Raw genomic sequence first — 22707 nt, forward strand, 5'->3', positions numbered from 1 at the left:
CAAGGGAATGCATTATTTTGTAACTAAGGGTGCGTACAGACATACGATAACGATCGTTCGTTCTCAACGACGAACGATGTTAAAAGGAGGTATCGGCCGATGATCGTTTGAAGAAAGGCTACTTTGAACATCATTCGTGTACGAACGATCTTGGAACGAGCGTTGCGTGTGCAACATGATCTATAAACTGATTTCAAACACAAGTGTCAAAAAGAACTGTTTGAGCATGTGCAAAGCTTTGAGAACGAACGATCCACGACCGATCGTTGTACAGACATTACTTTTTGAACGATGGTCGTTGAAAAAGATCTGGCAGAATGGATCGCTCTTTACCAACGACACCTCTCGTTGGTCGTTTTAATGATCGTTCGTGCACTTTTTACGAACGATCATCAGGCAATTGTAATATTACTGAGACAGCGCTCCTCTTGTTGTAGTGTGCCACCTGTGAATCAAGAGAAACTGCACATAGTGTATTACTGATAAATTAACATCATACTGAGACACCCAAAAAAGTGCGGTATGTGCTCCGTCAGTGCTCCACTGCAAGTGCCAATAATCCACAGGATCCCTTAAAAAATGCACGCTCACCAAACGTAGACCACCTCAAATCCAGGTGGGTCTAAAGCTTAGGTTCAACAACCAACGACTCAGCAGCAGATGAAATCCAAAGGTTTTAATTCCAATACCTCATAAAAAAGTAAAATCAAACATCAAACATCAAACGTATGAGGTATTGGAATTAAAACCTTTGGATTTCATCTGCTGCTGAGTCGTTGGTTGTTGAACCTAAGCTTTAGACCCACCTGGATTTGAGGTGGTCTACGTTTGGTGAGCGTGCATTTTTTAAGGGATCCTGTGGATTATTGGCACTTGCAGTGGAGCACTGACGGAGCACATACCGCACTTTTTTGGGTGTCTCAGTATGATGTTAATTTATCAGTAATACACTATGTGCAGTTTCTCTTGATTCACAGGTGGCACACTACAACAAGAGGAGCGCTGTCTCAGTAATATTACAATAGACTTTAAAGTGGACTTGATAGATAGCGAACACTCTGAAACTCAATATAGTATGTGAAGTGAGAACCAGTGGGCGCAGTTTGCAATAATTGGATCATCAGGCAATGTTGTCGGTAAAGATCGTTTCCAACGACTATAGTCTGATGTCTGTACGCACCCTTAGCCCTCTGCTTTTACCTTAGCTGTAGGGAAAGCAATGGTGCGTGGATTGGCCCTTTAGGCTGGGTGCACACATGGCAGACATGTTAGCGTAGTGGGAAACGACATGTTTTTGCTGCAAATGGAAGTTTATTGGCCGCAGGAAAAAAAACATGTAAAAAACGCATATGCATATTATATGCGTTTTTACAGTAAGCATTCCGAAAACGCTGACAGTGTTGCATAATATGCTGGATGACTGCCAGTATGCACATAAAAAATTGTTTAGTGATGCATTTTCTCTTCCTGTTGTCTTCCAAATGATTTGCATAAAATGCAATAAAAAAAAAACGCATACAAAGCGCATATGCATTTTGTATTAGTGAACCGCAAACATGTAAAAATGCATGCAAAACACATCAAAAACGCAAACGCACAAAAAAACGCAATGAAAACGTGCAAAAAAACGACAACGCACATGCCAAAAAACGCTACTTTCACTCTTTGTCATATGTGAACCCAGCCAGAATAAGAGATACTTAGATGCCTGTCCCCTTACCAGGTAAACAGGTATAGAGGTCACGTTCGCATAGCTAATACAAGTGGATGGGATTGTTTCCACTTGTCAGGATTTCTAAGCGTTTTCGTCCGCATCAAAAATTTGCATGGCAGAGCCATCAGAATTCGCATACCGCTATGCGGGTATATGCGAATTTGCATGGAATCAATTGAAAAGCACACAGGCACTGCCATAGTTAAATTCGCATACAGCATCATTCACGCGAATTCACATGAAAATTCGCATGAAAATTTGTATACAAACTCATGCGAAATTCGCATCTGCATGCAAATTTTTTCCGCGGTGATTCGCACCGCACAAGTGGAAATGGGCCCTAAGGCCTGGAACCCACTGAAATCAGTAAACGCGAAACGCAACCGCTAGCGTTTTGTCTGAGCGGTTTGCAAACGCATTCATGCGCGTTTTCGGTCGCGTTTTGCAACATTGTATTTTTTTGCTCAGCGGATGCGTAGTGTTTTGATTTTTGTGTTTTTATCCTGATTGGGCCTGTGAATTATTTTTCATTTTGTTACAGTGTGCTGAACCGCAAAACGCTAGCAAAACCGCTCATTTTAGGTTTTGCTGAGCGTTTCCGCTAGCGTTTCAATACTTTACATTGAAGCGCTAACGCTCCCAAAATGCTGCAGGTCCTGCGTTTGCGTTTCTGGGAAACGCAAACGCTCCTGTGGAAGTTGCCCCATCCATTAACATCAGCTGAGCGTTTTGGCAAACCGCTAGCGTATCGCAGCGCTGCCAAAACGCTGCCAAAAGCGCTCCTGTGGGTTCCAGCCCTAAGGGATGATCAGAAATTTCAAATTCCAAATCCACCAGAACTCTGAATGGTACTTTTCCATTAGCCGGGTGCAACCACCAGGTGGTGTTAATCAGAGGCGGGACAAGGTCCTCCAGCACCCAAGGCTGAGACACCAAAGTGCGCCCCTCCATCCCTCCCACCCCAGCTGTCACACACTGATTGCTATTAGACTAAAAGGCGCCACAGGGCCCACAACTTCCCCAACACCTTAATATCTAGTTATCTGGCTTGTAGTCACTGCTATGTATCCCCTTTTATTATTTCTTTCTGCTTCAAACACAATTAGAAATGACAGCTGAATGATTTCTGCGCCCCCTCTTACACTGCGCCCTGAGGCTGGAGCCTCTCCAGCCTATGCCTCGGCCCGGCCCTGGTGTTAATTACTATTCCTTCTCCAGGCCGCCATGGATAGTAGGGAAAGATGTAACTCTGCTGCCAGCGTTCCTAGTGGTTGTGCCCGGCTAACGGAAAATAACCCTCTGAATCCCCCCCAGTAATTTCAAATTTTGTTACAATGAAGTCAATGGTGCTATTTGCAGTTAATTGTGTGTGAAAATTCTATGCAAACGTTGACCTATTGTGAACATGTTTTTGAAAATTTGCACTAACCATCTTACAGTTAGAGATGGGCCGAACCTCCGATTTTCGGTTTGCGAACCCCGTTCGTGAACTTCCGTGGAAGGTTTGGTTCGCGGAAAAGTTTGCGAACCGCAATAGACTTCAATGGGGAGGCGAACTTGGAAAGCTAGAAACACTTATGCTGGCCAGAAAAGTGATGGAAAAGATGTTTCAAGGGGTCTAACACCTGGAGGGGGGCATGGCGGAGTGGGATACATGCCAAAAGCCCCGGGGAAAAATCTGGTTTTGACGCAAAGCAGCGTTTTAAGGGCAGAAATCACATTGAATGCTAAATTGCAGGCCTAAAGTGCTTTCAAACATCTTGCATGTGTATACATCAATCAGGTAGTGTAATTAGTGTACTGCTTCACACTGACACACCAAACTCACTGTGTAACGCACCGCAAACAGCTGTCTGTGTTGTGACAGCCGTGGTGGACTACTGTGCAGTGCGCACCATGGCGAGACTGTCTGCCTGATCAACTTTCGATGGTTCTTTCTCTACCATTGTTAAAGCTTACATCTATTTTTTTTACATTACATTTTCTACTTGCTGTTCAGTACTTGCAACGAGAATCTATTATGGAGGGCAAGTCTGCCATTTGTGACCAAGGGTAATGGCGGGGGAACCCTTCCTGGTGTGATTCCGGTCTGGACTGGAGTTGTAGCCTAACAAATGGCTACCACCACTAGGGTTGCCAGGTGTCCGGTTTTACACCGGACAGTCCGGTTTTTGTGCGCTGTGTCCGGTGCAAAAAGGCATGCTAAACCGGACAATTAAGTTGTCCGGTTTAGAGCCCCCCCCCGCAGCGCAGGAGAAGAACAGCGCAGCAGAGAGAGAGCTGGGAGCAGCGGTGGAGAAGGGGGGCAATCTCCCCCCCCCTTCCCTCACCTTAGGGTGCTCTCTCTCCCCCGCTGTCTCCTCCAGGATGATGTGCAGGCTGGCGAGTGGCTGCAGGCGGAACTTACCTCTGTGTCGCTCCAGCGCCGGAAGTTCGGGTCCCGCAGCCGCTGAGATTCGACTCAAAAAAGATCCGGATCAAAGATCCGAATCATTCATGAGCCGGACAACACTAATCAGTCTGAATAGTGTTGTCCGGCTCATGAATGATTCGAATCTTTGATCCGGATATTTTTTGAGTCGAATCTCAGCGGCTGCGGGACCCGAACTTCCGGCGCCTGCGACACAGAGGTAAGTTCCGCCCGCAGCCACCCGCCAGCCTGCACATCATATTGGAGGAGACAGCGGGGGAGAGAGAGCACCCTAAGGTGAGGGAAGGGGGGGAGATTGCCCCCCTTCTCCACCGCTGCTCCCAGCTATCTCTCTGCTGCACTGTTCTCCTCCTGCGGGGGGGGGGGGGGGCACCTGGCTACCTAACCTATTCTGGGCACATATACCCCCTGGCTACCTATTCCGGGCACATATACCCCCTGGCTACCTATTCTGGGCACATATAGCCCCTGGCTACCTATTCCGGGCACATATACCCCCTGGCTATCTATTCCGGGCACATATAGCCCCTGGCTACCTATTCCGGGCACATATAGCCCCTGGCTACCTATTCTAGGCACATATAGCCCCTGGCTACCTATTCTGGGCACATATAGCCCCTGGCTACCTATTCTGGGCACATATAGCTCCTGGCTACCTATTCTGGGCACATATACCCCCTGGCTACCTATTCTGGGCACATATACCCCCTGGCTACATATACTGGGACATATATACCCCTGCCTACGTATACTGGGACATTTACACCCCTGCCTACATATACTGGGACATATATACCCCCTGGCTACATATACTGGGCACATATATCCCTGGCTACATATACTGGGAACACTGGCTGTTTGTCATTATGTGCATTTAGTGGTGAAAAGCTGTCTCTTTTGTGCATTTACTGGTGAAAAGCTGTCTCTTATTATGTGCATTTACTGGTGAAAAGCTGTGTCTTATTATGTGCATTTACTGGTGAAAAGCTGTCTCTTGTGCATTTACTGGGGAAAAGCTGTCTCTTATTATGTGCATTTACTGGCGAAAAGGTGTCTCTTATAATGTGCATTTACTGGTGAAAAGCTGTCTCTTATGTGCAGTTACTGGTGAAAAACTGTCTCTTATGTGCACTGGACCAGTACTACTGGTGAGGACAGTTAGTGACATGGCTATGTACTCTGTAATGTGCTGCAGAAGATGTCAGTGCGATATAAATACTATAAAAATTTTTTTAAAAAAAGCCCATTGCTTAGCCCCACTCTACATAAAAGTGTGCTTCTGACTCCGCCCCTAACTCCACCCCTAACTCCACCCCCTGTCCGGTTTTCTCCATCAGCCGACCTGGCAACCCTAACCACCACACATCCAGGCAAGGAGGGCAGCAGGCATGCCCGCCCCGAGGTAGTGACCAAAAACCACAATACGGGACTCGGGAGGACCTGCTGTTTTTGAAACAAATTCACTTTAAATCCTTTAACAAGAATCTGTTATGGCGGACAAAGATGACACCACTTTCCTTTCACCAGAATCAGTTATGGAGGGCAAGTCTGCCATCCATTCAAGTGCAAGGCATGCACTGACTGCCAGGTATAATACAATGTGCAGTCACAGATGCAGTGAAAGGTATGCAGTGACTGCAAACAGCCGTTTATGTAGTGTGACGGCCGTGCTGGACTGGTGCGCACCATGACGAGAGTGCAGGTGATGGTGGCTTTACAGCCCATATGGTCGCCCGGCTGATGTAGCTGAATGACAGAACAGTGATTGTCCAGCTGATCAAATTTGGTCTGACCACAATGAAACAACGACCTTATTATCTTTGGTGTGCCACCCCCACCCGAGACACTCATATAGCCGGCAGTCATTGCTTCATTGTGATACGCAAGCCCCTTCACCGCGACAAGGTAATGATCATGAAGGGGGATGGGCACATGTACATGCCTTTTTGTTTTTTTGTTGCAGCCGCCCGCATTGCAGCCAGAATATTTAGGCAGGCATGTACACGCACCAGAAAAATTAGTATAGCGGCCGCTGCTAGCAGCGGCCTTAAAAATTCAGGAATCCGCCTAGAGTCCTGGACCCTGTTGGTGGTGGCGGAGAAGACAGAGATGCTGTGTGTGGGGACTGACTTAGTCTTCGTCGGGCAGTAGCCCTCCGGGATCCATGCCTCATTCATTTTGATAAAGGTGAGGTACTGAACACTGTTGTGACTTAAGCGAATTCTCTTCTCGGTGACAATGCCTCGAGCTGCACTGAAGGTCCTTTCTGACAGGACGCTTGCGGCAGGGCAAGAGAGAAGTTGGATGGCAAATTGGGAGAGCTCTGGCCACAGGTCAAGCCTGCCCACCCAGTAGACCAAGGGCTCATCGTTGCTGCTTGCAGTGTATACATCCAAAGTTAATAGCAAGGAAATGAACAGCGCTACTTAAAAACAGACAAGTGCCTACCTGCAAAAGAGTGCAAGCCCCACTTGTGGGATATAATACACACCGAGCATACACATGACCTGCCTACCACTGGAGGATGTTGTTTCCTGTAACAGCTTGCATGCAACCTATTAAGTACTCGTCCCTCCCACTGCGAAGAAGTCAATCCTCCATGGGAGGGGCCTAACACTAACTAAATCCTAACCTAAGTATATGCATAGCCTGGGTGCGCTACCAAGTAAAATTGAAAAATTGAAAATTGCGCAAAAGGTGGATCAGCGCAACACCAGGCTGCCTCCGAATGTCCTCCAATCAGAGGTGCGCTGAGCCCCCCCCAGGAACTACAAGGTGCGTTTGTAGTTCCTGGGGGGGCTCAGCGCACCTCTGATTGGAGGCCATTCGGAGGCGGCCTGGTGTTGGATGGTATAATGGGGCTGGATTGTGTAATGGTTAAGGGCTCTGCCTCTGACACAGGCGACCTGGGTTCAAATCTCGGCTCTGCCTGTTCAGTAAGCCAGCACCTATTCAGTAGGAGACCTTAGGCAAGTCTCCCTAACACTGCTACTGCCTATAGAGCGCGTCCTAGTGGCTGCAACTCTGGCGCTTTGAGTCCGCCAGGAGAAAAGCGCGATATAAATGTTATTTGTCTTGTCTTGTCTGGTGTTGCGCTGATCCACCTTTTGCGCAATTTTCAATTTTACTTGGTAGCGCACCCAGGCTATGCATATACATAGGTTAGGATTTAGTTAGTGTTAGGCCCCTCCCATGGAGGATTGACTTCTTCGCAGTGGGAGGGACGAGTACTTAATAGGTTGCATGCAAGCTGTTACAGGAAACCAACATCCTCCAGTGGTAGACAGGTCATGTGTATGCTCGGTGTGTATTTTATCCCACAAGTGGGGCTTGCATTCTTTTGCAGGTAGGCACTTGTCTGTTTTTAAGTAGCGCTGTTCATTTCTGTGAAGAAACGCAGAAAAGCCGCCGCATGGACGCAGGATGAGGCGGCTGTTTCCGCAGCTGGCATAGCGGAACGCGGAGAAACCGCCGTGTCTGACGCGGCGGTTTGCGCGCATAAGCCTGCTGCCGACAGTCTGACCGGACGCAGGGAGGCCACCGCATGTGCGGATAGCGATGCGTCCCACCCCGCGTGCAGGCCAACATAGACATTGCAAAGTGTGACTGGTGTGGCTGGGACTGATAGTCCACACAGGTGCAGAGTGACGCGCGCGCGCTGAGAGGCAAAGTTTATATGACAGCCAGAAGAAGGTCAGCTGACCAAGCTGGTCAGCTGACATTTCCACCACTTCTCATTGGTCCAGCACTTAGGGGAGGCGCTGGTAGCGCTGATATATATATATACTGGGTGCTGGTCATTTCTCTGGTGTCTGGCGTTGCGATCACAACGTGGTAGCACTCAGACCTTGTTCGTATCTGTGTCTTAGCATAGTTTCCAAAGGTGTTGACGATCAAGGACCTCACACCTTAGCATTAGGAATATTGATCTGTATTATTTGTTATGACCTTTTGCCTGCCTGACTACTCCTCTGAACTCTGATTCTGTACCTTGCGATTTCTGGTATCCCGTTGCCAAACTCTGCTCGTTCCTGTACTCTGTATTCGCCTCCTGACTCTGTACCTCGCTATTTCTGATACCTCGTTGCCAAACTCTGCCTGTCCATTGGATTACGAATCTGTCTCCTGAATCTGTACCTTATCTGTCTGTGTGTTAACGACCTGGCTTGCCCGACCTCGAGAACTGGCCTTACTGTTAGAGGCAGTTCCCAGACCTGTTAGTGACACCCCCTCATTGGTGTCACTCACGCTCTGTCCTTCCTACTCTTAGCCTAGCTCCTCCCCCGGGAGAATCTAGGCCAACGGAAGGAACTTACTTCTGTGCAGTACTCCTTACTGCTCCTGTACCTTCTCCTGAGGTGCAGTACTCTAAGTATTATTGTTGCACCTAACACTCTCATCTCTCAGGTGTCCAGAGGTTAGTAGATATATCTGATTATCGGTGATACTGCAGATCATCAATAATCGGGTATATTCTGCATTCTCGGTGATACTGCAGATCACCGGTAATCAGACCCTCTCTGTGTTACACCGATCGTTACAATTTCCTTGCTATGTACTAATTTAATTCGTTTTTGGTCAGCTGCTCCCACTTAACAGCCATGCTTTTGGTGTATATGCAGAGCTTCTGTTTGGGTTCAAAAAAAATATTTGAAAAAGAGCTTATAGTTTTTGAGAAAATTGATTGTAAAGTTTCAAAGGAAAAACTGTCTTTTAAATGCGGAAAATGTCATGTTTCTTTGCACAGGTAACATGCTTTTTGCCGCCATGCAGTCATAAATGTAATACAGATGAGAGGTTCAATAAACAGGGACCGGAAACGCTAACCCAGCAGCAGCACACGTGATGGAACAGGAGGAGGCGCAGGAGGAGAAGGCCACGCTTTTTGAGACGCAACCCAGGCCTTGCATGAGGACAAAAAGCGTGCGGATATAGCAATGCTTTTTGCCGCCATGCAGTCATAAATGTAATACAGATGAGAGGTTCAATAAACAGGGACCGGCAACGCTAACCAAGCAGCAGCAGCACACGTGATGGAACAGGAGGAGGCGCAGGAGGAGAAGGCCACGCTTTTTGAGACACAACAACCCATGCCTTGCACGAGGACAAAAAGCGTGCGGATATAGCAATGCTTTTTGCCGCCATGCAGTCATAAATGTAATACAGATGAGAGGTTCAATAAACAGGGACCGGCAACGCTAACCCTGGGTGAGCGGTGTACTACTGTTCCCAGCAGCGAGTCAGAGCACAATGCTATACAGTGGTGGGTGAGCGGTGTACCACTATTCCCAGCAGCGACACAGAGCACAATGCTATACAGTGGTGGGTGAGCGGTGTACTACTGTTCCCAGCAGACACAGAGTGGCAGTAAACACAATGCTATATAGTGCTGGGTGAGCGGTGTACACAGAGTGGCAGTAAACACAATGCTATATAGTGTGGGCGAGCGGTGTACTACTTTTCCCAGCAGCGACACAGAGCACAATGCTATACAGTGGTGGGTGAGCGGTGTACCACTATTCCCAGCAGCGACACAGAGCACAATGCTATACAGTGGCGGGTGAGCGGTGTACTACTGTTCCCAGCAGACACAGAGTGGCAGTAAACACAATGCTATATAGTGCTGGGTGAACGGTGTACACAGAGTGGCAGTAAACACAATGCTATATAGTGTGGGTAAGCGGTGTACTACTGTTCCCAGCAGCGACACAATGACTGAGGGGACCCTGGCTAGCCTGGCTGGAGAGAGAACTACCCTGCCTGCCTACCCAAAGCTAAACCCACAGACAAATGGCGGAGAAATGACGTGGTTCGGGTATTTATTTACCCGAACCACGTGACACGTTCGGCCAATCAGAGCGCGTTCGGGTCCGAACCACGTGACCCGTTCGGCCAATCACAGCGCTAGCCGAACGTTCGGGGAACGGTCGGCCATGCGCTCTTAGTTCGGCCATGTGGCCGAACGGTTTGGCCGAACACCATCAGGTGTTCGGCCGAACTCCAACATCACCCGAACAGGGTGATGTTCTGCAGGACCCGAACAGTGGCGAACACTGTTCGCCCAACACTAGTTAAGAGCAGCCAGGAGAGCTGGTCCAGTGTGACTCTCCACTTTGAGGCAAGACATGTCTAAAGTGACGTGACACCTTCGTACCTGGCATGCAGCATAGGTTCTGGGGAGATGGGACTGTGTAGCTGGAGAGGAGGAGATGGCAGCACGACTAGAGTTGAACTGCCACTCAGCCAAGGAGGAGGAGGAGGATGACAGCGAAGAGGATGTAGCAGGAGGAGAAGGAGAGGAGGTGGCAGGAGGCCTGCCTGCAAGACGTGGAGGTGTCACAAGTTGGTCCGCTGCGCAGCCACATACTCCCTGCTTGCCATCGGTCACTAGGTTGACCCAATGGGCTGTGTACGTAATGTAGGGGCCCTGCCCGTGCTTGGCAGACCAGGCATCCGTGGTCAGGTGGACCCTTGACCCAACGCTCTTCGCAAGAGATGACACCACTTGCCTCTCAACTGCACGGTACAGTTTGGGTATGGCATTTCGTGAAAAATAAGTGCGGCCTGGTATCTTCCACTGCAGTGTCCCAATGTCCACAAATTTACGGAAAGCCTCTGACTCCACCAGCTTGTATGGTAATAGCTGGCGAGCTAATAGTTCCGCCACGCCAGCTGTCAGACGCCGGGCAAGAGGGTGACTGGCCGAAATTGGCTTCTTCCGCTCAAAGACTTCCTTCCCGGACACCTGGCTACTGCTGTGGGCAGAGGAGCAGGAACCGCTCAAGGGTAGAGGCGGTGAGGAGGAGGGTGGCTGTGAAGGTGCAAGGGAGAAAGTGGATGAAGACGATGCACCTGAAGGAGGAAGAGGAGAAGGAGGGTGGCTTGTCTTTTGGGTGCTGCTTTTCCTCAGGTGTTCTTGCCATAGCTGTTTGTGCCTTTTGTCCAGGTGCCTTCGTAAGGCTCTTGTCCCTACGTGAGTGTTGGCCTTTGTACGGCTCAATTTTTGGAGGCAGAGAGAACAGATGGCTTTGGTCCGATCTGGGGTACACACGTTAAATTTCCAAACCACTGAGCCCCCTGGGGTGATGGCCCTATGGTGGCATCATCAGCTGACCTTGAAGGGCATGTTGGCTGGCTGTCCATAGCTGGCGATACATGGCGCCGGACACTGCCCCCAGCTGTTTCTGAGGACGAGCTCCCTCTGCTTTTTTCATGGACTTGTCTCCTCCTACTCCTCTCTGGCTCCCCCTCTTAACTATCCCCCTGGTCATCTCCTCTATTGGGAACATACATGGCATCCGTATAATCGTCATCATAATCCTCCTGCCCAGCTTCGCTTTCCTCAGACACCTCCACAACTGCACCAACATCAGGTTCTTTATCATCCCCCTCCTCACACGTTACGTTCATACTATTGCCACCTAACTCAGACGTATGAGGTGTTGTAACTTGCTTAGTGCCTTCATCTTGTTGTAGCATTATTGGCTGTAAATCAGTGATTTCCACACCAAATAACTCCTGTGAAGTGTCAAATGCAGCGGATGTGGTGCTTGTTGTAGTGCTGGTGGCTGGGGAGATGAGGTTTTCTGTGTTAAATACTCAACCACGTCCTCACAATTTTGGGAAGTGATGGCACGTGCCTTCTTCTGAGCACTGTACTTTGGGCCAGGTCCGCACGAAATCACAGCAACACCACCTCACACAGACCTGCCGGTGCCAGGTGGCCTTCCTCTGGGTCTGCCTCTACCTCTTCCTCTACCTGGTTTGTCCATTTTTTCCATCTCGGGGGGATGCTAGGTATATGCAGTGAGGTGGGTTCACTCAACACAAAGGTAGGTAGATGCAGTGAGGTGGGTTCACTGAACACAAAGGTAGTTAAATGCAGTGAGGTGGGTTCAATGAACACAAAGGTAGTTATATGCAGTGAGGTGGGTTCACTGAACACAAAGGTAGTTATATGCAGGGAGGTGAGTTCACTCAACACAAAGGTAGCTATATGCAGGGAGGTGAGTTCACTCAACCCAAAGGTAGTTATATGCAGTGAGGTGGGTTCACTGAACACAAAGGTAGTTATATGCAGTGAGGTGGGTTCACTCCACACAATAGGTAGTTAGATGCAGTCAGGTGAGTTCACTCAACACAACAGGTACTAGTAGGTATATGCAGGACTGGGTTGTACAATGTGCAGCTCCCTGTCACACACACACAGGTAGTCACTGAATGTTCTGCTGCTGGGCTGCTGGCAGTGGCACACACACAGTATGAATTAGCAATGTTGTCTAAGTAACACAAGTGTCAGTTTGACACACAGAGAAAAAAATGATCACACAAACAGGATTAGCTCTGAAAAGAGCTGTTGAATGAGGGGTCCTCATAGAACATTATGGGGTGAATCGAACTTCTGGGAAAGTTCGCCTTCACCGGCGAAGGCGAACCATCCGAAGTTCGCCTGGAACCGTTCGCCGGCCCATCTCTACTTGCAGTTAGTGTGAAAATATATTTGCAATAAATTACAACTTTGCAACTGATATAAATACTGAACATGAAAATCCAAAATTCGGAATTATGCAGAATTATTCAAAATTCTGTATTACTAATTCTGTTTCAGAATGCTGAATTCCAGTGCAAAACTTGAATTTTGGAATTCCTGGAACTCAGTTTCTTATCTGGATACTTAAAGGACAATTGTAACGAGAGGAAAATTAAGGCTGCCATATTTATTTTCTTTTAAGCAATACCAGTTGCCTGGCAGCCCTGCGGACCCTCTGCCTCTAATATGTTTAGCCCAGTGATTTGCAAACTTGGCTCTCCAGCTGTTAAGGAACTACAAGTCCCACAATGCATTTGCCTTTATGAATCATGACTGGCTGTCAGACTCCCGAAATGCATTGTGGGACTTGTAGTTCCTTAACAGCTGGAGAGCCAAGTTTGCAGATCACTGGTTTAGCCATAGACCCTGAGCAAGCCTGCAGTAGATCAGGTGTTTCTGACACTATTGTCAGATGTGTGGAAATTAGCTGCATGCTTTTTTCAGGTGTGTTATTCAGACACTACTGCAACCAAATAGATCAGCAGGGCTGCAAGGCAACTGGTATTGTTTAACATGAAATAAATATGGCAGCCTTCATATTCCTCTCGTTACAGTTGTCCTTCAAATAGAAACTTAAAGAGACACTGAAGCGAAAAAAAAATTATGATATTATGATTTGTATGTGTAGCACAGCTAAGAAATAAAACATTAAGATCAGATACATCAGTGTAATTGTTTCCAGTACAGGAAGAGTTAAGAAACTCCAGTTGTTATCTCTATGCAAAACAGCCATTAATCTCTACGACTTTCAAAGTTGTGGAGAGGGCTGTCTTCTGACTTTTATTATCTCAACTGTAAGTGAACAATTTTCTTTTTATCTGCCAGAGGAGAGGTCATTAGTTCACAGACTGCTGTGAAAGAATCATTTTGAATGCCGAGTGTTGTGTAATCTGCACATATTATAGAATGATGCAATGTTAGAAAACACACTATATACCTGAAAATAAAAATGAGAATATTTTCTTTGCGGCTAATCTTCTAGTAATTATTCATAGTACACAACCAATTCATTATATCATATTTTTTTTTTCGCTTCAGTGTCTCTTTAAAGGGGCACTATGGCGAAAGTGTAAAATTTAAAGTACATGTAAATTTATACAAATAAGAAGTACATTTTTACCAGAGTAAAAAGATACATACAATTACTTTTCTGATATGTTGCTGTCACTTACAGTAGCTAGTAGAAATCTGACAGAACCGACAGATTTTAGACCAGCGTATCTCCTCGTGGGGGATTCTCAAGATTTACTTTATTTTCAAAATAACTAAGTAAATGGCAGTTGCTCCATCCAACTGCCAAAAAACTATGGAGTGAGCAGGGAGGCTGGCTAGCATACTTCTGTAAATCTTTTTCAGGAAATGTCTTTATAAAGAATAAAGGCTATGCTGAGAATCCCCCATGAGGAGACGGGCTAGCCCAAAACCTGTCAGTAATGTCAGATTTCAACTAACTACTGTAAGTGACAGCAATATAGGAGAAAAGTCATTTATGGCTCATTTTTCTCTGGGAAAAATGTATTTCTTATTTGTCTATGTTTACATATATCTTAAATTTTACACTTTCTCGCCATAGTGCCCCTTTAAGTTAACTTAAAAAAGCATTTTAACTGGGGCTTCTTCCAGCCCCCAGTAGTCATCATGTGCCTGGCCGTTATTCCATGACCCTCCAGTCAGCAGAAGTGCCCCTCTAAAAGCTGTCCAGTCACAAACTACTACTGCACCAGGCCATGTATTTTCTGATCATGCTCCCATAGCTGGGAGTTTTATGTGCATGTGCAGTAGCACTTTTTATGTACTGCATAAGTAAGAGAAGGCTCCTGTGAATGGGAATGTGACCAGGAGGCTGACAGCAGGGCAATACAGCTGACCCGAGGTGCAAGGAATGATGGTGAAGGCACAGAACAAGTGCAGGGGACGTGAAGAAGCCCCAGATACGTTAAACTGCTTTTTATTTTTTTATTTGGATTTCCTAGTATGATGACAAGGCTGCCTTTCTGTATTCCTGGCTGAAAAACGTGACAGCTGATTCATTATGGATCAGCTGCTCCATTCTGTCTGCGGGCGGCAGTGCAGGCATATTTAAAGTGAATGAAACTGTGTGCTCAACAGCAACAGACAGAAGACAGAAGATTTATACTAGTAGCATAGGTTGATACAATAATAGACCTAAGCTCTGCAGTATCACAAGAGGTGCAATGCAATAACATTCATCCCAGTAACGTTATGGGCATTCCAGCCACACAGCTAGCTATGAATGAACAGGGCTGGTTCTAGTAACAATTGGGCCCCAGGGCAAAATCAGCCCAGGGACCCCCCCCCAACAGACACCCCTCGACCAAAAAGCAGCATTAGGGGTTCTTTGTTGCAGCCAAATTTCCCTCCTGGGCTTTTGAGCTGGCTGCCGGCGCTCCCTCCCAATCATCTCCCAACTTTACTGTACTCCCGGGGGCCCTGCAGAGTCTTTGGCAGTGTAGTGTCTCACCTGGCCACCAGCACAGGTGAGATGCTACTCTACCAAAGACTCTGCAGAGGTCCCGGGGAACAATAGTTAAGATGTGGGGGGGACACCTTGGGGGCCCCTACATGGTGTGGGGCCCTGGGGCAATTGCCCCCGTGCCTCTATGGTAGTACTGGCCCTGTAAATGAAGTTAGGGTTTGTGGTTCAATACTGCAGCCTGGTAGAGATGGCTCAAACGGTTCACCGGCAAACCGCGAACACTTAGCGAGTTTGACCCACCCCCTATACTACATCACTGGGCTAAACTTTGACCCTCTACATCACAGTCAGCAGACACATCGCAGCCAGTTAGGCTGCACTCCCTCCTGGACCCCCTCCCCTCCTTACAAAAGGCAGCAGAGTGAGCATTTTCTCACTCTGTCTGCTGCCTCCTTAGTGTGAGGGGAGGGAGAGACGTTGGAGAGAAAGGGAAAGCATTAGTTACCGTATATATTCGTGTATAAGCCGACCCCCCAACTTTTACCTTTAAAACTGGAAAAAATTACTGACTCGTGTATAAGCCGGGGGTAAGAAATGGAGCAGCTACTGTTGGCTAGAGATGTCGCGAACCTCCGATTTTAGGTTCGCGAACCTCCGCGAAAGGTTCAGTTCGCGAAAAAGTTTGCGAACCGCTATAGACTTCAATGGGGAGGTGAACTTTGAAAATTTTAAAAAATTCTACCAGCTGGAAAAATGATATAAAACATGTTTCAAGAGCTCTAATACCTGGAGGCACACCTGATTGAGTGAAATACACATCACTGCTGGAGGACCCGCCCTCCCTCCTCCAAGCAAGGTCCTTATACCATTTGACTCAGTTGTCTGCCTACACTAATTAGTTATGGGACAGCTGCTACACACTCTGCTAGGGAGATTTTAATTAGCCTCTTGTGGGTCTCCTCCCTCTTCTCCTCCTCTCTCCTACTGGAGGGAGGAAGGTCTCATCTGCCAGGGAATTATGCTATTTCAAAAACCAGTTTACATCATACCATGGCTGGGAATCGAACCCAGATCTCACTGTGTGGTGGGCAAGTCACCCTAACCACTGTACCACCACACCAGTAGTAACTGAAGCTGGCCTAAAATTTACCATTTATGCTCAATGTAATAGAAACATTAGGTTGCTTAAAGGGAACCTTAACTGAGAGTGATATGGATGTTTCCTGTAAACAATACCAGTTGCCTGGCAGTCCAGCTGATCTTTGTGACTGCAATAGTGGCTGAATCACACCTTGAAACAAGCATGCATCTAATCCAGTCTGACTTCAGTCAGAGCACCTGATCTGCATGCTTGTTCAGGGGCTGTGGCTAAAAGTATTAGAGACACAGGATCAGCAGGCACCACTGCTTACGGATATGTAGCCAGACATGGCCTTGTGTTCAACAGTTGTCAAGAGAAAAATTAGACAAGATAGTAGTGTTAGGAAGACTTGCCTAAGGTCTCCTACTGAACGCTGGTCTCCTGTGTCAGAGGCAGAGCCCTTAACCATTACACCATGCAGCCACTGCATATGGATACACAAGGCCATGTCTGGCTACATATCCATAAGCAGTGGCTGGATGGTGTAATGGTTAAGGGCTCTGCCTCTAACACAGGAGACCGGAGTTCAAATCTCAGCTCTGTCTGTTCATTAAGCCAGCACCTATTCAGTAGGAGACCTTAGGCAAGTCTTCCTAACACAGCTATCTTGTCTAATTTTTCTCTTGACAACTGTTGAACACAATACCATGTCTGGCTACATATCCGTAAGCAGTGGCTGGATGGTGTAATGGTTAAGGGCTCTGCCTCTGACACAGGAGACCAGGGTTCGAATCCCGGCTCTGTCTGTTCAGTAATCAGCACCTATTCAGTAGGAGACCTTAGGCAAGTCTTCCTAACACTGCTACTGCCTATAGAGCTTGCCCTAGTGGCTGCAGCTCTGGTGCTTTGAGTCCGCCAGGAGCAAAGTGTGATATAAATGTTATTTGTCTTGTCTACTTTTTCTCTTGTATTGAGCATAAATGGTAAATTTTAGGCCAGCTTCAGTTACTACTGGTGTTGTGGTACAGTGGTTAGAGTGCTTGCCCACCACACAGAGAGACCCAGGTTCCAATCCCAGCCAATGTGAGTTGGCTTTTATGCTACAAATCCTTAAAGGGAACCTAAACGGAGAAGGATATGGATTTTTCCTTTTAAAATAATACCAGTTGCCTGAATCGCCTGCTGATCCTGTGTCTCTAATACTTTTAGCCACAGCCCCTGAACACGCATGCAGATCAGGTGCTCTGACTGAATTTAGACTGGATTAGCTGCATGCTTGTTTCAGGGTGTGATTCAGCCACTATTGCAGTCACAAAGATCAGCTGGACTGCCAGGCAACTGGTATTGTTTACAGGAAACATCCATATCACTCTCAGTTAAGGTACCCTTTAAGCAACCTAATGTTTCTATTGCATTGAGCATAAATGGTAAATTTTAGGCCAGCTTCAGTTACTACTGGTGTGGTGGTACAGTGGTTAGGGTGACTTGCCCACCACACAGTGAGATCTGGGTTCGATTCCCAGCCATGGTATGATGTAAACTGGTTTTTGAAATAGCATAATTCCCTGGCAGATGAGACCCTCCTCAGCCTAATGTTTCTCTGGTAGGAGGGAGGAGGGAATGGGTAGAAGGGTAGAAGGAGGGAGGAGAGGAGGGGACCCACAAGAGGCTAATTAAAATCTCCCTAGCAGAGTATGTAGCAGCTGTCCCATAACTAATTAGTGTAGGCAGACAACTGAGTCAAATGGTATAAGGACCTTGCTTGGAGGAGGGAGGGAGGGTGGGCGGGCCTCTAGCAGTGTGTTTGACAATAATGTGTCTGCTGACAGTGATATGGAGGGTCAAAGTTTTGCTCAATAGAGCATTATGGGGCGAATCGAACTTCCGCAAAAGTTCGCCTGATGCAGGCGAACGCAAACCCCCAAAGTTCGCCTGGAACCGTTCGCGACATCTCTACTGTTGGCTACAGGGACACAGGATAAAATGCCATTTTGCATCACTCTGACTGCATTCCACACTGCCCATTTATACGCTAGTAGCAACACACAGATATGCAGGCAAAGCACAGGGAATGGCATGCAGGACACAGCTGAAGAGCACTGGGGACACAGCTGCACAGACAATCAGTCTCCAGTCAAGTGCAATCCACAGTCTGCTGAAGGGAGAGTGCTTCAGAAGACTGGGTACACAGCTGCAAGGCACAGGAAATGCACACACATTGTCACCAGAATACATTGTTTGCAAGAGGCAGAAAGTTAGGGATTACTCTTCTAAAATGGTAGTTTATTCTGACTCTTTACACTGTCAGATTTACTTGTAGCCAAATCTGATTAGATAGCCTTTTCTGACACTACACTGCCATCATGTCCACTTAAGCAGAGTGGCATGTGTTATAATATTTAAGGGCACCCTGTGCGGGCTAAGGGTGGCCATCCCGACCACCCGAGTGGAGTGGCATGTGTTATGCATGTGTGTAAAGATGTTACTCAGCGCACCCGGATTGTCCCGACAGCAACATGTAATTAGGTGAGGCATCGCTGTATTGCTCTCACCTATTGGCTGCTGCACGGACTTCCCCTGTAAAGGTTGCTCCACGGGTGTCTCTGTTCCTCCTCAGCCCCTCGTGCCACTCTCCCTGCTCGGTCCGTTGCCGGGTCTCGGGAAACTGCGCGGCTCCAGCATCCTCCTCTGTCTGTCGCAGTACTATGACTCCTATAGTGACGCCACTAGAGGGCATCATAACTGCGACAGAGGAGGATGCTAGAGCCGTGCAGTTTACCGAGTCCCGGCAACAGACCGAGCAGGGAGAGCGGCACGAGGGGGCTGAGGAGGAATGGAGACACCCCTGGAGCAACCTTTACAGGGGAAGTCTGTGCAGCAACCAATAGGTGAGAGCAATACAGCGATGCCTCACCTAATTACATGTTGCTGTCGGGACAATCTGAGTGTGCTGAGTAACATCTTTACACACATGCCGCTCCACTCTGGGGATGGGATGGCCACCCTCAGCCCGCACAGCTTCACCACAACATGCCAGTGAGGGTGGTGGTGCACTAGGGTGGGTTTCTTTTGGAAGTGACTCGTGTATAAGCCAAAACCCCCACTTTTGGGCACTTTTTGGTGCCCAAAAATTTTGCTTATACACGAGTATATACGGTAGTTCTTGTTAGCTTACTCCTTGCTGATATGTCTTGCTGAAAAGCACCACTGAAAAGCACCACAAAAAAGCTCTTTTGAGAGCTAATGTTCTTATGATGTGTTTTTTTTGTGTGTATGTGTGTGCCACTGACACTGCATATACAGCCCTGTCTGTCGCAGCTGGCCCTTGCTAATTGCTATACTGTGCAGGCCCAGCACTGTCAGTGCATACCATTCACTGCATCTGTGTGACTACACATTGTATTATACCAGCAGTCAGTGTATACCTTTCACTGCATCTGTGTGACTGCACATTGTATTACAACAGCAGTCAGCACCTTTCACTGCATCTGTGTGACTGCACATTGTATTATGCCAGCAGTCAGTGTATACCTTTCACTGCATCTCTGTAGCTACGTACACACATACAACAAACTTTTAATTGAGGAAAGAATGACCTAAGCAAAGTTAGCTTTTAAAGGTGTGTAACGATCTGATCTTTAGAACAAACGTTACATCACGTAAAGCAACTATTGCGCATAAAAATGAAAAGTTCCATGGAGAAATAGCGAAATGCGCATGTCAAGCCTAGTACGAACGACCGTTTTCCAACGATGTACTACTTTTGCAAACGATCGTCGTTGGAAAAAATCTGCCAAGCTACATCATTCGTTTTTAACGATCTAGCTCGTCTGTCGTTAGGCTTAATGGTTGTTGGCTGCTTTTTTTTAAACGATCGTCGTTTGAAATGATCGGGGAACGATCGTTTCAAACGACTATAGTCGCATGTGTGTACGCACCTTGTGACTGCACATTGTATTGTACCAGCAGTTAGTGCATACCTTTCACTGCATCTCTTCGACTGCACATTGTATTATAATACCAGTCAGTGCATACCTTTCACTGCATCTGTGTGACTGCACATTGTATTATACCAGCAGTCACTGTACTCTCTGCCACCAAAAATTGAGCCATGGAAGGACCAAGACCCGCGTAGGGACAACTGCCTTATGAAGGGAAACAGAGAATGTCCGCACGATGTCCCACCAATCAGTTTCCTTTATTGTGGACGTATCCAAGCAAGCTCACATCATATAGCTAACATGTTTCGGACCAGAGGGTCCTTACTCATAGCTAAACGACAAATGGGGTGGTGGGAGGAGTGTCACATCTTTGGGGGTGGGAGCCGCTGTCTGGGGAGTGTTGCGTGGTACGGGAGGTACATCGACGACCTGCTTTTGGTTTGGGGTGGGGCCCCTGAGGACATCCCCGCCTTTTTGAATGATTTAAACACCAATTCCTTTAATTTGCAGTTTACTTCCAACTGGGGGTCGAATCAATATATTATATAGATGTTACTTTGATGGGAGATTCAAACCAGGGAAGGGTCCATACTAGGAACTTTCGGAAGTCCTGCAGTGGTAATACTACCCTCCGAGCCACGAGTTGCCATCCGAAGCATACTATTCGTGTGGTTCCTGTTGGTGAGTTTATCAGGGCGCGCCGCAATTGCTCGGAGGCAGAGTGGCTCGGAGAGGAATTCAGAAGGGTAGAGGGTAGATTACGAGACAGGGGTTACCCTGACTGGATGATCGCAAGGGGGAAGTTTAGGGCCAACGCTAGGAATAGGGACCAATTTTTGGAAACCTCTGGTGGTGGTGACACCCCAGACACTAGGCCCACTTTTGTCACCACTTATAGTGTGGAATTTAATAAGATTGGGTCCATTTTGAGAAAGTATCTACCCGTGTTGGAAGGGGATGAAGACCTACGGATTATCTTACAACAGGGGGTACGTTTTGCTAGCAGGCGGGCACCTACTTTGGCCCAGTCCCTCTCACCTAGTTTGTTTGACTCTAGACCCAGATCTTCAACTTGGCTCAGTTTATCCGGATCATATGGGTGTGGATTGAGGACATGTCGCTATTGTGGCGTCCACATGCGAACACGTGAGGCTAGGTCAACCTCTAATGGGCACAGTTTTCCCATTAAACAATTTATTAATTGTGGAACTTCAAATGTGATATATCTTATTACGTGTACCGAATGTTCCCTGCAATATGTGGGGTGCACTACGAGACCCCTACGTGCTAGAATTGGGGAACATTATTGTGGCCAAGGGTGGCTGAGTACGAACATTTCAAATGTAGCGAAACATTTTCGCCAAGTGCACGGTGGCGACATGTCCTCTTTCTCTTTCCATGGCCTGGAGAGGGTTTTTCCGGCTCAGAGGGGGGGAGATTTGGGGAAACGTCTTACTAGCCGTGAGGCTTTGTGGATTTTTAGATTAGGTACGAGAACTCCCAAAGGTCTAAATTTCCGTTGGGATCTAGCGTTGATTACTTAATGTAGAGGATTTTTATTGCTGCTCTCATATTCTTCTCCCTCTTTTTTGCCAGTATTTGTTTTTATTCTTATATTTATATATATATATATATATATATATATATATATATATAATTATTATTTAGTATTTATATAGCGCCGACATATTACGCAGCGCTGTACAGTGCGTATATATATATATATATATATATATATATATATATACACAGTGGAGGAAATAATTATTTGACCCCTCACTGATTTTTGTAAGTTTGTCCAATGACAAAGAAATGAAAAGTCTCAGAACAGTATCATTTCAATGGTAGGTTTATTTTAACAGTGGCAGATAGCACATCAAAAGGAAAATCGAAAAAATAACTTTAAATAAAAGATAGCAACTGATTTGCATTTCATTGAGTGAAATAAGTTTTTGAACCCTCTAACAATAAAAGACTTAATACTTAGTGGAAATACCCTTGTTTGCAAGCACAGAGGTCAAACGTTTCTTGTAATTGATGACCAAGTTTGCACACATTTTAGGAGGAATGTTGGTCCACTCCTCTTTGCAGATCATCTCTAAATCCCTAATGTTTCGAGGCTGTCTCTGTGCAACTCTAAGCTTGAGCTCCCTCCATAGGTTTTCTATTGGATTAAGGTCCGGAGACTGACTAGGCCACTCCATGACCTTAATGTGCTTCTTCTTCAGCCACTCCTTTGTTGCCTTTGCTGTATGTTTTGGGTCATTGTCGTGCTGGAACACCCATCCACGACCCATTTTCAGTTTCCTGGCAGAGGGAAGGAGGTTGTCGTTCAGGATTTCACGATACATGGCTCCGTCCATTTTCCCGTTAATTCGATTAAGTTGTCCTGTGCCCTTAGCAGAAAAACACCCCCAAAGCAAAATGTTTCCACCCCCATGCTTGACGGTGGGGACGGTGTTTTGGGGGTCATAGGCAGCATTTTTCTTCCTCCAAACACGGCGAGTTAAGTT

Source organism: Hyperolius riggenbachi, chromosome 3 (genome assembly GCF_040937935.1).
Source record: "Hyperolius riggenbachi isolate aHypRig1 chromosome 3, aHypRig1.pri, whole genome shotgun sequence".
Taxonomy (NCBI): domain Eukaryota; kingdom Metazoa; phylum Chordata; class Amphibia; order Anura; family Hyperoliidae; genus Hyperolius; species Hyperolius riggenbachi.